This window comes from Aptenodytes forsteri, unplaced genomic scaffold, assembly GCF_000699145.1.
Source record: "Aptenodytes forsteri isolate BGI_AS27 unplaced genomic scaffold, ASM69914v1 Scaffold68, whole genome shotgun sequence".
NCBI lineage: Eukaryota > Metazoa > Chordata > Aves > Sphenisciformes > Spheniscidae > Aptenodytes > Aptenodytes forsteri.
Window position 1 is genome coordinate 174,220 of NW_008795382.1, and position 6,912 is coordinate 181,131.

Sequence of the window (6,912 nt, forward strand, 5' to 3'; positions counted from 1 at the left end):
AGCGGGACTCATTTATGCCTCAGTCATCTATGGAGCATTCAGGGAAGGTGAGAGTATTGCAGAGCCGTTGTTTGATGGCAGCGCAGGTGGCCAGGAGGGCTCTCGCCTCCAAAGCTTAGACCAGAGCTAATAGGTTTCTGCTCCTGAGGACAATAAAAGCTGATTTTAAAATCTTTGTTTATATCTGTATAGTACTCAGGTTTAAAGTATGATGAGGATGGCACAGTGCAGGTTATGCATCTGCAGTATCACTGTCTGAATTATGAAATTGGGTCTGCTGTGCTCCTTGGGGTAACACCAACACACCGGCTGGGGCCGGTCCGTCTGTCGGATGCTGCCCTCTCCTGTCCAGCCATCAGCCTGGAAACCCGTGCCCTGCTCAGGCCATGGATCTGGTGCGAGTTAGTGGTAGGAAAACTTGGCCCTTAAATGACGTGGCATTGTAAAATAGCACGTTGAAGGCTGGCAGCGAACATGGAGCAGGTCGAGCATCTCTGCACGGGTGCGTGGAGTGGGATGTGCCCTCCGGGGTGCTGCCGAGGGGCTGACGGGGTTGGGATCCCATCTCACTTGAGTGCACAGTAATGCTTCAGGGTAGTACATTTTTTAAACTTGCTGTAAAACCCAGGGATTGGAAGCTGTCGATGTTTTCTCTCCGTAGAATACATGCATTTATCTTCGCTTGGAGGTAGCCCTGCTTACAAGTGATGCTCGTGCCTTTCTGCTCAGCATTGCTTTCATGTCACGCATACCTTCCGATTCTCCTCTCTGCGCTGGTTTCTGTGCTGTGCCACCTTCCCGTCCCCTCTGCCAAGTCCCACCGATGTGCAAGAGGCACAGAGCAGTCAGTTAGTTCACAAACAGGATTTGTCCCATACTCCTAATGATCTAAACCAGCTAATTAGCAACTGCAGTCATAACAATGCGTTCGATGCAGGTACAGAATCTGCAGCTTTAGTTCTGAAGTTTTTTTCCTCTTTGTTTTGCTGTCTGACCTGAAATTTGAGGAAATGTACTCTCACTGGTTTTTTTTTTTCTGGGGATACCAGCAATTGTTGCTGCCTATTTGGAAATAATGCTCAGAACGATAATAACAACAACAGTTATAATAACAAACTGTTGGTCTGTTGTTATTATTATTATTAAAAATACCAGCAACTGCAGCAGACAGTGTAGTTGGTACGACTGCAATTTATGTAAGTCAGGCCTAAAATAATTTTTTGGCTTTTCAGTTTACCTCTTAAATGCACAAAACTTTTCCTGCCTCTTCAAATCCGGGACATACTTTCTGCCTTCTGACCTACATGCCTCTCCTCTGTTCCTGCATCCCACTAAACATTTGCATTTTCTGCCCAGGCACAGACCCGTTTCGGGTTTGGATGAAGAGATTTCCGCTCATTTGTGCACACGCTGCTGGTGATGGGGTGCACAAGTTCTGTAGGTAGGATATGCCGGCACGAAGTCCCAGTGCTGCACCCGGTGTTCGCTCGGGGGATTCTGTGACTGAATATCGGCCCCGGGGGAGAAACGACTGACTGCAGAAGGGCACGAGGAGGAGGGTGCAAGGGTCAGATCCAGTCCTGGGCTTGCAGTCGCCCTGGCCGCACAGGCGCTGCGGCGAGCGGCAGGTGCTCAGGGCGCTGCGGGGCTATTGCTGGTAACGGGGACCCAGCTCAAGGACTTCCCCCCGTTTTCTAGAACGATCTGACGCTGCGTGAACCGATTTGGGTTACTGGGAGTTACAGGAGACACGCTCCCAGAATGGGAGGGAGTCATCCCTTAGGAAGGGAAGCGCTTTCTGGGAAGGGTTTAGAATGGAGCTCGATTGCCTGCTCATAGAAATGTAAAGCTTCTCCCTTTGCAATTCTCCTTTCTTGTACTTGCCCACTAAGGCAGTAAAACCATATACTTCTCATGCCTACAATCCCATTTGTTTTCCTTTTTTCCTCTGAAGGTGACCTCTCTAAGGAGCCCTTCACCTCCCCCCCTGCTTTTTCCTCTGTTATACAGAGCTGGTCTCCACTGTTTGTCACCCATCAAGCAAGATGCAATGAAACACTTCTTGCAAGCCGTTCAATAGACTGGGATGGCAAATTCAGTGGCCAAGCAGATAAAAATATAAAGATAAAACTGGAAATGTGATAGAAGGATTCGTTTTGCACAGCAACCTATCATACTAGCAAGAACTAGGAAAATGCTTAATTTTATGTACACCAAGTGAATGCCTTCACCAGAATTATCAACACCATGTTCCTGCTTCGTTTAGCACTAGGGAGCAGAGGAATTACCCGCATCTGTTATTAAACTGCAATCACAAGACTTCTCAGAAGTCAGGCGGATGTTTATTATCATTTCTTGCAGTTCCTTCCATAGCTTCTGTGAACAATTCTATTTTAAATTTTTTTATTGTCTCTGAAATAGCTGTATACATAGAATGAGGGGAATAGTGTTTTGGGGAAAGTATGTGCTGTGTTTACCTGGAACCAGTTCTCTCGCTGCAGTGGCTGAAAGCAGTAACGTTTGCAGTATGAGGCTGCTGAGATGCGTTAATCTGAGTTTATAAAATGTATTCAGCTACTTTTGCACATCAGCTTGGTTCTGGCGCGCGGGCCCTGAGTGTCGTTCCCTGGCTGAGGCTCCTGCGCGCGCGGGGCTGTTCCTGCCCCTGCCGAACTGTGCGGGCTCAGGAGCGTCGGCGCTGCAAAACGGAGCTGCTGCCAGTGGCACCGCTTGTTGGTAAAATAAAAACAAAGCCAGGAGTCCGGTATTTCCTTATGCTCTATTTGTTGCTTGAAATCAAATCCACTTTAGTATTTTAGTTTGGTCCGTGGCAAGCTCGGTTATGTGGAGGCAGTTCTTGGTTTAGTTGCCTTCAGTGCCGAGATGTGCTTGGTTTTGTCGTTTGCAGCCCGGACTTTGTTCGTGCCACAAAAGGGCCGATGTCTCAAACTGCGTCGACACAACAGAGCCCCGATTGTCATGAAAATGGGCAAAGCCTCGCTGGAGCCTGGAGAATTATGAAATGGTGGCTGTGGGTGGGCGGGCGAGAGTGCGAGGAAGGACTGCCCCTGCCCTGGGGCCACACGGCTCTGCAAGCCCCACTCTGCCCAAATTTGGGTTTTTCATGAAAGTTTTTAGGGATCGGCTGTGGCAAGTGACGGTGTCTGCAGACAGTGTCCTGAAAGACCTCCGCTGTCCTGGTCTGGCAGCGTCTGACACATTTCAGCGCTGGCTCATGACTCCAGTTAGGCTCTACATTTCTGAAAAAGTCACATCTTTTGAGAATTCCTTCTCTCTGGAATCGCGGTCTTACGGCGCGTGCCCGGGGAGCACCCGGGGAGAGGGGCAGCGCCCGGCAGTGCCCGCTCTGCTCCTCCCTGCAAAGTCGCTTCCTGCAGGCAGCCTGGGCGAAACACCCGTGCTCCCAAAAGCAAATAGGGAAAATGTTCTTAAGAAAAAGCTCTCAAAGCACTCCTGCATTTGTACAGGATGCCTTTTAAAGTGTTGCACAGCTCTTATGCATATTTTCCTTTTCTCCTGCCACATTTATAACCTGTCATCTTCTCCACACTGTCTCCTGGCTGGTTTGCCTGGCAGTTCACTGTGGACAAATTGCAGCAAAACTCAGTGTTTTTCCTGTCCTCGCTTGCAGACAAGCGACCACGTTGGTAGCGGGACGAGCCAATGCTCAGCACACCCTGGAGATCTTCCTGTGTCCTCCTCTTGCTTCCTGTGCCTGTCCCTTATGGCCATAATGTCAAGACAATAAATCCGTTGCAGGCAGCGGTGTCGCTTGTCCAGTTTTTGACAATGGTTTTGGCTTTTACTGTTATGAACTGGTGTTATTCTAAAATTTTAGATATCAGTTACAATAGCGTCAGCTTTTGCTGTTTGGGGTGGGAATTGGCTAAAATAAGAAGCAGCCACTTTATTTTTCCTTTTACCAGACTTGCTTTAAGGCTGTTTGGTTCAGACAACGGAATTAATCTTTCTTGTCTCTTTTCCTGCCCTCTGCCCATTCCTAGTTTGGCCTCTCATTTTACAGAACAGTTCCAGATCTCTGCAATTATTTTCTGCCCTTAAGGATTTATTATGGACAAACTGTGACATGCGTATTTAATGTAAGTTTTGAGTAATTTGGAAGATTTGGGTTGTTTGGCCAATTATCCTTCTCCCAGCCAGGTTTTGTCTATACTTGCAGTTTCTGAATTAGCAGGGTTTTTTTTTGGTGTATCTCTGTTTTGAGTCCCAACAACAGTTGTGTGAGCAACTTCATGTCGGCGTGAGATTAAGTTGCTTTATTTCAGATCACTGTGTCCACATCACACTGCGGCGTTACAAAATAAGCACTCTGCATTCTGGTCACACTTCTCCGAGGGGTGCTGGGAGCAAGCGGAGTGCTCGCATGGGATGAAGAATGCGGAGATTTGGGAGCAGGCACAATTGCAAACAGCTGTGTAAACAGCACAGCCAGGGGATGGCTTACCTTGGCCATGCGCTGCGAGGGCCGGGGAACAGCTCCTCACACAGCCCTGCTTTGGTAACCTCCAAAGTAAAAAAAGAGAGGTCAATCCGAAGAGCATGTCAAGGACCGACACAGCAACTTTACAGATTTACAGCATAAGCAAACCGGAGACCTGGCCCGGTGCAGGACTGGTTTGCGACTGTATTATGCACCTGCTCCTGCAGAAATGCTGGGTTCAAAACAGGATTATGAATAGACAGAATCATAGAAGGGTTGGGGTTGGCAGGGACCTCTGAGACTGTCTGGTCGGACCCCCCTGCCCAAGCGGGGTCAGCTGGAGCAGGATGCCCGGACTGCCAGGAGAACGCTGCTGAGCTCTGCTCTTGCGTGCACATGGGGTTATTTGCATTGCTGGATGTCACCAGAAAGCAATAAAATTTCAGGCTTGGGATCAAGTGAAATATGACCTCTTTTGTTGCCTCTGCGCCTTGTTTATTTTAAGTCAGCCATTTCTCAGAGCATGGTTGAGCGCTGCGGTCCTCAGGATGAGGAACAGAAGCAGATTCTGAATTTTGAACGGAGTCAGTGTAGACATCTGGAGGACAGGTTGAATTGGGCATCGGCAGAAATGTCTTTGACCATTCCCTTAAATGCCTTGGTGTGGTGAGCGTTGGTTTGGGCTTGGTCAAACCCAGCTGACAACTGGGACAGGTTATCGGGCGTCCCATGTTTGCAGCACTAAGGACGCATGAACTGCGCAATATCCAAGACTGAGTTCATCCCAGGAGGAGGATGAAAGAGCAGAGGAGCTTCCTGAAAACACTCACCGGTGCAGAGGAACACGTGGCTGTATCTGACGAAGAGCTCACTGTTACCGGTGCTGCCATGGTAGTACCTGTTTTGAGCCACAGATTTATTGTTATGAAAGTTTGCAGAGCCGCCAAGTTTAGAGGCAGAGATGATCTGCCGCGAGGAGGATGAGCAGCATGGATTTTTTTCTTAGGTGAGAGAGAAATTGGGAAAAGATGAAACACCCAATGTCTCATGTAGTGTTTTTCAATATAGTGCAGGTTTTCTTGTTGGAGCTATGGCCATTGTGATTTTAACTCCATTCTAGCAATAGCGCTGCAGAAACTATTTCCATTAGGAAAGCGAATGCCAGCTCACTGACAAGCCAGTGTAGATCATACTGTTAAGTTCTGATCATTTGACTGACCTTTGCACTTGTCCATCACCAGCTGCATGTGCACCAGTCCTACCCTCTTCATTGTCTCCCTGCACACACCACTGTCCTTAGGCCACTGCTTGGGTGGCAGTGGGTTCAGGCGACCAGAACTGGGCTGAACAACTCACTCATCCCCGTCAGCATCGACCATACCACTGCTCCTGTGGGATGTGCTCTCACGGGGACTCGGAGAGCCCTTGTCCCTGCTGATGGCACACCTACTTTTATTTCCTGATCTGCTGCTGTTTTTCAGGCAGTGGTTTGTTTTTTCCCCCACACCATCCCAATTTTAAAATGCTACCATGGCACTTCCAAAGCTGATTGCAGAATGTACCTGCAGGCAGAAGGCAGAAAACCTGATTTCCCAGCGCGGCTCAGCAGGTGTATTTTTCCTGGAGGCAGGTTTGTTTTCCATGTTAGTCTGGGTACTAATCTTCAAGTCAGCTCTTGTGAGGCTGATGACAAAAACACAAACTGATGCTGAAATCACTTTTCTACACCAAGCCTGTGCTAAGCAGCCTCAGAGGATAGGAAATGGATTATGCAGTAGTTTCTTCAGCTTTCCTCCAGAGTGCTGGTGTTGGGCGTGGCCGAGGGGGACGCTGGAACAGGTTGAGCTTCTGCTTGTCTGGCAACTACCGCGTTCCTGTAAATGAAGACTATGAAACAGAGCGTGAGCTTGTGCAGTGTTGACTGTTCACCCTTTGGAAATCTCTGTATTGTCACAGACAAAGCGCATGTGTTCCTCTGGCGAGGACGCTGGTGAAGCGAGCATCCAGTCGCCAACGTCCCGTCCCCGTAGGCCGGCTTGTGCAGACCCCTGCGAGGAGGGCTCTGCTCCCCTGCTCCGTAGCGACCACCACAGCAGGGCGTGAGTTCCCAGTCCCGCAGGAACTGGGAGTCCCAGTCCACGTTCACAGCGGGCTGCGGCTGTCGGCTGTGCCGTGGGAGCGCCCTGCTGTGCGTGGGCACGGGACGGCTCGTGGGCAGCACGGCGCCTGCCCTTGCCTGCACTGGGGTGTGTGGTGCAGGCAGCTGTGCCTGTCGTGTGGTGCTGCCTGCCTTCGCTTACTGGCAAAGCAGGACTCGTCCATCCCGAGTCCGTCTTTCAGTGACGATTAAGGCTAGAACTGGGGTTTTGGCCAATAGCTGTTATCAGCTTGAGGAAATAATTTTCATACTAGAAATTCCTGTTTTTTCTTGGCGCGTGGTTAACGTAATA